The sequence below is a fragment of the Pseudopipra pipra genome, chromosome 25 (genome assembly GCF_036250125.1).
Source record: "Pseudopipra pipra isolate bDixPip1 chromosome 25, bDixPip1.hap1, whole genome shotgun sequence".
In the NCBI taxonomy this organism is placed as follows: Eukaryota; Metazoa; Chordata; class Aves; order Passeriformes; family Pipridae; genus Pseudopipra; species Pseudopipra pipra.
Window position 1 is genome coordinate 2,943,770 of NC_087573.1, and position 9,157 is coordinate 2,952,926.

Here is a 9,157-nt window from a genome sequence, read left to right on the forward strand (position 1 = left end):
CCAGATGGCAACAGTGATGTCCTGCTGGGAGGATCCCATCCTTGTCCCCAGCTCTGTGCACATCTTTGCTTCCAGGGGGGTGATGCAAGTGAGAATATTGGCCCTGAGCAAAAAACCCCCGGTGATTAATGAGGGACAACCAGCTCACCCCCAGCATTTCAGGGTGGCTGAAGGGCCCATGATCCATCCATGGTCACCCTGACTGCCACTGCTCTGTGGAGTGTGACTGTGCTCTGCTCACTCCCATCCCAGCTGGTGAGGGTGCCAAAAATATCTGCCCTGCAGGAGATCTCATGGGGCTCATGAGGTGGATCAGAGGGACACAGGAGCTTGGCACAGAGGACAGGACATGCCCCAGGCTTTGTGTTTTCAGAGCCTGAATCCCACAGGGTCCCCTCTTACAATTTAAATCATCTCCTATGTGGAATTTGGAGCCTGGGCCACATCACCCAAAAAGCCTGGATGTTTGTAGCTTTTACTCATCACTGGACTGGGTTAACTGAGCTGCTGACCCAGCTATGAAATGCTCCACATCCATCATTTACCAGCCCTCACAGGCCACCTCACAGCATGGGAAATGCTGAGGAAAAGGAATATCTAAGATAAACAGCTAGAAATAAATTATCAGTAAAAAACAAAACCCCATATAGAAGAAATGGAGCAAAGAGATAGAGAGTAAACACAGAGAAGGTTAATTTTTATTTCATTATAGAAAGGAATATGAAAAAATAGCCAGAACTGGGACATATCTAAAGAAAGGAAAGCAAAACATGAAGCTTGGTGGATTCAACAGAAAGATCCCTCTTTGCTCGAGCAGCTTTGAGCCAGACATGGAGATAAAGAAACCAGAACCTGAGCTGGGATAAAAACAGGCACCAGATGCCAGATTTCTTCTGGTAGCTGCCAGGGTGATGGGTCACTGGTGATGGATTGCAGAGGAGGAGCCAAGAGTGATGACAGAGGTCTCCTGGCCCAGGGCCAGCAGCTCTCAAGAATTTGGCTGGGTTTAAACTCAGCCAACATTCGTGCAGTGACTGGGGGAACTCGTCTGTGCCAGGCTGTTTATCAGGACAAAAAAAACCCAAACCCTGAATGGAAAGAACACAATCTCTATTACATGCTTGTGTGTAGCATTAATAACCTGTCAGGGAAGACGACAACATCCCTGATTAGGAAAAATGGAAAGGGGGAAGGTCTTGGGGTGGATTTATTCAGCTCTGCTCATCCAGGCTTCCCATGGTTTGCTCAACGTTCAGCCAAGATGAAGCAAACTTCCCCTAACAGGTGGTGCCTGTGAATTAAAATGGGAGAGTGTGGGAGAACTGGCTGGAGATTCGTGTCCTTAACAGATAGATGCTGGAAACAATATTAATGCACATAAATATTGATTGAGCAGACAGAGAAATCAATCTGCAGATTCCTCCCCAACTGGAACAGGAGCTGTGTAGGCACAGTGAGGTGGGGGGATGTGGTCCAAAAAAAAAAGGGTGTAGACCAGGCAGGAGTTGGAAAAAACATGGAAGAAAGAGTGGAAGGCATTGCTCAAAGCTGAGATGTTGCTGTGAGATGTGTGGAGTGGAGACAAACATAAAACCCCAAGCAAACAGCTAAAATTAAATGTACACCTCTAACACACTCTTCATTAGCACGAAGCCATAAGAGCATCAGTTTCTGTCAACAGAACATTAAAACAAACTGAGCTCTGTTCTTATATTTATGTTCTGAAGGAAAACAAAGCTGTCTCAAAAGCTTTTAACTTCTCAAGTAAAACAGCTACCAATTCCTGACCAGCTAATATAAATAATTCTAGCTCTGAATTTCCCCACAGAAAAAAACACCCTCCTCTTTTAAGCATTTCATTTTGCAAATAGATTGTTTACTTCAATAAAAACTAGGGAGGAAGTAAAGAGTAAAGATTAGAATAGACATTTAAATTAAGCTATAACTATTTGGCATCCAATCTGTCCATAATAATAAGATGAGAATCTGCAGCTTCAGGAACTGTAGCATATACAGGAGCTGAGATTATGAGCCCTCCTGCTTCAGGTTATGAAATGATGGAGGTCAGGAAGCAATTTTCTTGCATATATTGCTGACAGGCTGGAGACATTGCAGGAATTTTTGCATATTTTTTGAAACATCAGTTATAAGTCACTGTCAAGAAGAAGAGCCCAGACAAGGCAGGTATTACTTTTTATATAAATGAATTTCAAAAGAAGAGCCGGCTCCTCCAGCTCTCACTGTGACAAAAGTCCTACCACAGGACCAAAACCAGCAGATCACTGCAGGGACTGGATGCTCCCAGATCTGCTTTTCCAGCTGGGAAAAGGCACAGGAACACCTCCAGGTTTGTAAGTTCAAGGCTGCACGTGCTGGGGATTGACATCACTTGGATGTTTCTGGGACGTGAAGCCTTAAAAACCAGCCAAGCCACGGCTCCCCACGGGCTGTGGTGAAGCCAAACCATAAAACCAAGGGGACAGGGTGTCAATGAGGAGCAGGGAAGTGCAGCCCAGCCTGCCCACAGCAAACAGCCCCGTGGAGGCCCTGCCTGGCCTCTCCAGAGGCTCCAGCCTCGGGAAGGGGCATCACCACATCCCTGCATCCCAACCCCTCAGCCCCACCACTGCAGTCAGTGGCACTCACCCCTCCCAAAACCAGCTTGTCTTGCTGTGGTGGGAATTAGAGAATCACAGGATTTCCTGAGCTGGAAGGGATCATCCAGGGGTCATCCAAGGATCATCCAAGTCCAAATCCTGGCCTTGGTCAGTCCAAGTCTTGCCCTGAGGTTTTCCACCCGTGGCTGTGACCCCTCAGTGGTTCTTCTGGGTTTGGGTGGTGCCATGGGCAGTGCCAGGGAAGGCTGAGCATGACCTAAAACCAGCTGGAAGGGAAAATTCTGGGGTTAATACCCAGGAGAGTGATTGTTTCTTTTTGAACAAATAAACTGTTGTATCGCCGGAGTGGAAAAGAGATTCTACCCTGTACCAGTATTGCCTGTTCTTCTACTCATTTTACACCAGCACTTCCAGTGATGATCTGGGATGTTCCAAAAGTCCTGTGAGTGTTTGCCCCATGGAAAAACCCTGACCCAGCCAGCACTGGGAGCATCCAGGGCCATGAGGAGCAAGGAGAGGCACCCCAGAGTCTCACCCTTAGCAGTGAAAGCATGAAATTAAACTGTACCACCACGATGTGTGTGTGTGTGTGGGGGGGGAAATATGTCTTTGCAAGAGGAGGAATAATGGTTTATAAAAATAAATCTCTCTTCAAAGTGAAGTGAGTCATTCACAGCAGCCTCTTCAACATGACAAACAGCTCGTGGAGCAAAACAAAGAGTAGATCTTTCGCTCTCATTACCAAGACTGAATGTACTCCCTGAGCACTGAGAGGCACTTATGATTTATGCTGGTAAAAATCAATTGTGTTTTATTGATTACCAAGATTAAGGGGGGTAAAAAAAAAAAAAAAAGTTTGGTTAAACCCAGAGAACTGTTTTATCTTCAGGCCTGAAGTTAAACTGGAATGCTGGCAGCTTCCAAATTGATTGGAGAAAGGTGGGCATGTCCTTCATATGCAGAGCTGAATATCTCATATGGTGATAGCAAAGGAGTGAACTTGGGGTTTGCATGGCTAAATTTAGGTCAAGGAAATCACAAAGTCAAAGCCAAGGTCATTTGTGACACAGGATGGCAGAGATTCACCCAGCTGTGCAGAGGGAGGGGAAAAAAAAAGAGATTTTTGGCAGTTTTGGTTCGCATTTATGGTATTTAAGCACTTAGGAGCCTGATTCGTAATTGGTGCCAGATGCTCTCAATACACATAGGAAAAGACAGCCTTTGTTCCCATAAATTAATATTCTATAAAAAGCCAGGCTGTGGAAGTGAGAAGGAGGGTTTCCCTGGGTGACAAAGGTCACTGGGGATCACGTCAGGACCGTGCAGAGGAGGTGGGATGGAGCCCCTGGGCCCTGCCCTGGGTGGGGTGGGCAGGCAGCAACCCCTCACCCCTGAGGCCATGGGGACACGGGGACTGTCCCCTTGGCCACCCAGGTGCCACCAGTTGTGCCCCGGGTGCGTTTTGCTCCGAGGATTTGCTGCTCGTCGCTTGTTAACGCGGGAAGTTTGGTGTGGTACAAAAGGCCCGGCAGTGATCAGCCCCTGCTATCTAAATTAAATCTCCCCGCTGTAAAACTCCGGGTTTCTCGCACAATTTCTGCTCCTGAAAGAGGCTCCTGATGTGGAGTCCCACGAACGGGAGGAACTGCAAGGTCACAGCATTCAGTGAGTGAAAAAAAGGAAAAAAAAGAACCAGCAAAACAGGAGATTAAGTCTTAATTTCAGGGCAAAGTTCCATTTCTTTGAGATTAATCTGGGCTGTATGTATGCAATACCCTGGCTCAGTAATTAAAGGCAGAATGATTTATACAGCTGCAAGTCGTGGAGGGGATGTTGTTCCTGGGCTGGGTACAGTTGGCTCCAGCAGACCCGACTAAATTGGAACCCTTTGTCCCAGGGAGATGCTTTTTTGGCTCATCCCAGTTTCCTGGCCAGATTGCAGCTCAGGGAATCTCCCTGCACATCTCACTTCCAGCTGACACATCCATGGGGCTGGGGACAAACCCTGGCATGGCTGTGGGCTGCCAAGGAGGGCTGTGTCCTATTTTAGGGGCAGCTACAGCTGTAGGTGGCTGTGACCTCCCAGAGAGGTTGTTCTATGGATAGGGAGCAGTAAATTCACACTAAATACACTTCAGCCTCTGCAAGGCAAGGCAAGTAGAACTCCCTGCCTGTGCCACCTCTGGAACAGTTCCCCCTTTCTATCATGACACTTTTGTCCTTGGATGCTCCTCTGGACCTATCCAGTGATGGGAGTTTGGGGAGGAAGGGCTGGGGCCCAACCCAGCAACCCCCACGTCCTTCTGTCCTGGGATACCCTGTGAGCTGTTGGGCTCAGGAGCCAGGGCATCCATGGCTGGAGAGAGAGGAGTCACATCTGGGGATCAAATGGAAGGAGCCAGTGGGACATCCCAAAGCAAATCTCTGCTCAGTTCAGTCCCTGCTGGTCTTCATGGCCACGAGAGGTTGTGGCTGCCCAATCCCTGGAAGTGTCCAAGGGACACCTGGGACAGGGCTTGGAGCAACCTGGTCTTGTGGAAGGTGATCATGGCAGGGGGATGGAATGAGATGAACTTTAAGGCTCCTTCCAACCCAAACCATCCTCTGATTCTCTGGTTCTGTGATTTATGGGGTTGTGTGTAACATTTTCTTTCTCTGTTTTTCATGGAGCTGAGCATGGTGTCACGGTGAGGAATATTGCTTGTGAAAGGGACTGTGGCAGCAACAGCACTCCTGGGCTGGGTGAGGGATCCTGGTAGGAACAGCTGTCACATCCCACCCTGGAGGAGGCTGCTGGATCCGTGTGTGCACGAGCAGCTGCTGCCTCACACCCTGTTGCCTTTCAGTGATGGGTGAAGAACTCCCTGGTGGGCACTCCGAGGGGCACAGGGGGGACTTCACGACAAGGCACTTTAGAGAAACTACTAAATATTGCATGTGTACAAGGACTGGTAAAATTGAAATAAATTGCAAAGAACAGTTTCGTGTTCGTGCATTTTCCAGGCTCGGAAACATATTTGCATAACATATTGGACATTTTTCACGTTACATTTTGCATGTGAAGTGTTTCTTGGTGCAGAGTTTGATATCATGGACATACCAGCTGTGAAAGGAGCTGCTGTTAGTGTTGGTACTTATGTGAGGCTCCCTGAAAAATCAAGATGAACTGAGCCACCCAGCAGTGGGGAAATTATGCAGTGGAAAAATGAATCATTCCCTTAGAGCCAAAATAATAATACATCACTTATTTAATCAAAATGTGCCATCTACTGAACCAGGTACATCAACTAATGAACCCAGTGGATCCCCCAAGGAGAGAAATGAATCCCCTGCTGGAAATGCTTGCACTGGCCCAAGGTGTTCAGCTCTTTGGCTTGGGATGGGAATTACAACCTCTTTTATAGCAAAGCTGAAAGTTTAGGAAGCTTTTAAATATGCTGATTGCATATTTAGGTGCGAGGAGGAACACACAGAGGCACGGTGATGGAATTAAGGAAGATTGTAAGGTCATAAGGAAACCTCAAAATATTAAAACATATTTCCCCTGGGTGCATGTTATTCCAAGGGGTAACCTCCATTTCCTTTACAAGCACTTTTGAATGTGATTGGAAAGTTAATACTGAGGACATCAGCCTGATTCCAGGGAAGCTGTGGCTGCCCCATCCCTGGAAGTGTCCAAGGCCAGGTTGGACAGGGCTTGGAGCAACCTGAGATGGTGGAAGGTGTCCCTGCCCATGGCAGGGGGTGGCACTGGATGGATTTTAAGATCCTTTCCAACCCAAACCATCTGTGATTCTGTGATTCTGCTTCTCCCATCAGCTGTTGACCTCAGAAATACTGAATTTCAGTCCCAGCCACTTTTTTTGAAACATCACTATTTTAAATAAAATTTCCTTTCGATGTTTTTCACAACCTGATCAAACAACTGTACAGTCTGAACATCTGTTTTAACTTAAATGAAGGAACCTGATATTAAATGTCCCCCACACAGGTTTTAGTTGTAAAAAAACTACCTTCTAAATATGTCTGGCTTGGGAGCAGGAGCTCTGCACACAGGTAGATAATGTACTGAGATATTTTTCCATCTCCCTTTCATTTACTTAGCTGCTCCACATCTCAGCCTTCAAGTTGATTAACATCACCCACTGAAGTTAATTAAAGTATATAGGATGTAATAAGACTAATATGTTTGAGTTCTATCAATCACAGAATCTGGTGAGTCAATATTTGAAATTAATATATCACAGAGGGGAAAATCCTCAACATGGAGCTGAAATTAAAGGAGGAGAGGGGGATTGCACAGCCCAGGGTGCTCTGGGGAGCACATTTGGGTGCTAACAGGAGTGCAGTGCTGCATATGTCCTGTTCCCACACTCTGAGCTACGTGGCCCGTGCTTAGAATCACTCAAAAACCACCTGGTGTGTTTTTTAGGGTATCAAGGACTAGTCAGAAAGCTGCAAACAGGCCTGTAACTCTGACAGCCAAGGAAATCTGGGAGATTTAAGCCTTTGAAATTCCTTGCCAGGTGATATTTCCCAAGGAACCTCTCCCTCAGCTGGCATCTCCCCACGTGCCAGAGCTTGTCTGGCAGTTCCCAAGGCAGAGAAGGGCCTGGCAAACAGTGTCCTGGGCTTCCCATCGTGGTGCTCAGTGGTCCTGAATTAAACCCAGGGTTTCTCCTCCTCTGTTCAGGTTCATCCTGGATCAATTGATCATGAAATCCTGGAAGAAAGCAGAGCAAGGAGACTGCAGAGAAAGAACCAACCCTGGGCAAACCCAGGGCTGGTTTTGGTGCTCCACACATGTCCTCTGTGCTTGGGATGGTTTCAAACAGGGTGAGAAGGTGGGAGCTGAGCTGAAAGCCCAGCCTGGGTCAGGGAGGCTTCTTGAACATCCTCAGGTGTCCTCCCAGTTTAACCCAGTTCTTGGTTCTCACCCACTGGTGCCGGCACTGGTGGGGAGGACACCTCCAAAACCTGAAATGATTGGGAAGGAGATCAGCTTGGAATAAAAACCAGCCAGCATCCCCCCAGCTTTGCCCAGGGATCCCCCAGCACACGTGTGGCAGCTCTGCAAGGTCCTCCTGCCTCTGCCTGCAGAGCTGCCAGAGCCTGACCCCAACCCCTGGGCCCTTCCAGCCCCCCAGCCCTGTCCAACTGCTGCTTTCCAGGCATCCCAGGAGAGAAGGGGGAAAGGGAAAAGTCCTGAGGAGCCACCAGGACAATGCCAGACCTCTGAAAGGAAAATACCAACCCCAAACACCAAGTGCCTGCTGCCCTTAGTGCTTGGCTCCCAACGAGCTGCCAGGACAGGCTGGGGCAGGGAAAGGGGAACAGGAGCCCTTGGAAAACTGTGGCCACCTCAGCTCCTGCCCCCACTGCAGATTCCTTTCAAAGGGCTGATGAATTTTGCCTTTTGAAGGCACAGCAACAAGATTTTTTTTCTGGCTGGCAAAAGAAGCATCAACAGGAGGGGAAGGAGGGAGGGAAGGTCAGCCCTGGGAGAGCTGAGACCTCGGGACAGGACTTTGGGAGTGCAGTGCCAAGGTGGGACTGTCTGGAGCAAACCTGCACCCACTGCCTGTGTAACGTGGTGTCTCAGTTGCAGATCTCTTCCTGCATAAAATATTTAAATAGAATTTTATCAGCCATTCAAATCATTAGCTACAAAGCTCCAGACTCACCGTACGGCGAGGCCACGGTGCATTAATATTTATCAAGCTTGATTTGTTTAAGGAAATACATGGAGCTTTTTGGGCGTAGGCAATTTCTATAGAATCAAACTGTGAAAGACATTAATCACTGTCAATGATGTGTGTAGGGTACACAGAGCCTATGGAAATGAAAGGATGGATAAATACACGTTGTATGGTGTGCAAAGACTGGAGAGCCCTGTGGGTTGGGAATTGGCAGTGGCAGGTGGTTGTGTTCAGAAACCTGCTCTGAAAGAGAATCATAAAATCACAGGCTGGTTTGGGTTAGAAGGGAACTTAAACTTCATCCAGTGCCACCCCCTGCCATGGGCAGGGACACCTTCCACTAGCCCAGGTTGCTCCAAGCCCTGTCCAACCTGGCCTTGGACACTTCCAGGATGGGGCAGCCACAGCTTCTCTGGGCAACCTGTGCCAGGGCCTCCCCACCCTCACGGGGAGGAATTTGTTCCTAATATCCAATATCCAAACTGGGCATGGGGTGCAGGCCCAGAGGAGGATAAATGAAGGGATGATGTCCATTTGCAAACATTTCTGGCAGGGGATAAATGAAGCTGCAGTGTCCATCTGCAAACAGACGAACTGAACATCCTGTGATTAGTTTTGCTTCCACTCCAGCATCTGGAACAGAGGGGGATTCGAGGGGCTTTGTGCTGTAATAACCATCATCTGCTCAGGTGCCTGCCCAGCCTGCAGAGCAGAAATGTCCATAATCCAAAGGACCCATCAACACCATGGAAACACCTGAAGATATTCCCAGTGCCTTGCCAGGAAGAAAAGCAACAGGACTTGATTGCATCGGGGTTTAAATCCATTCTGAAGCAATGA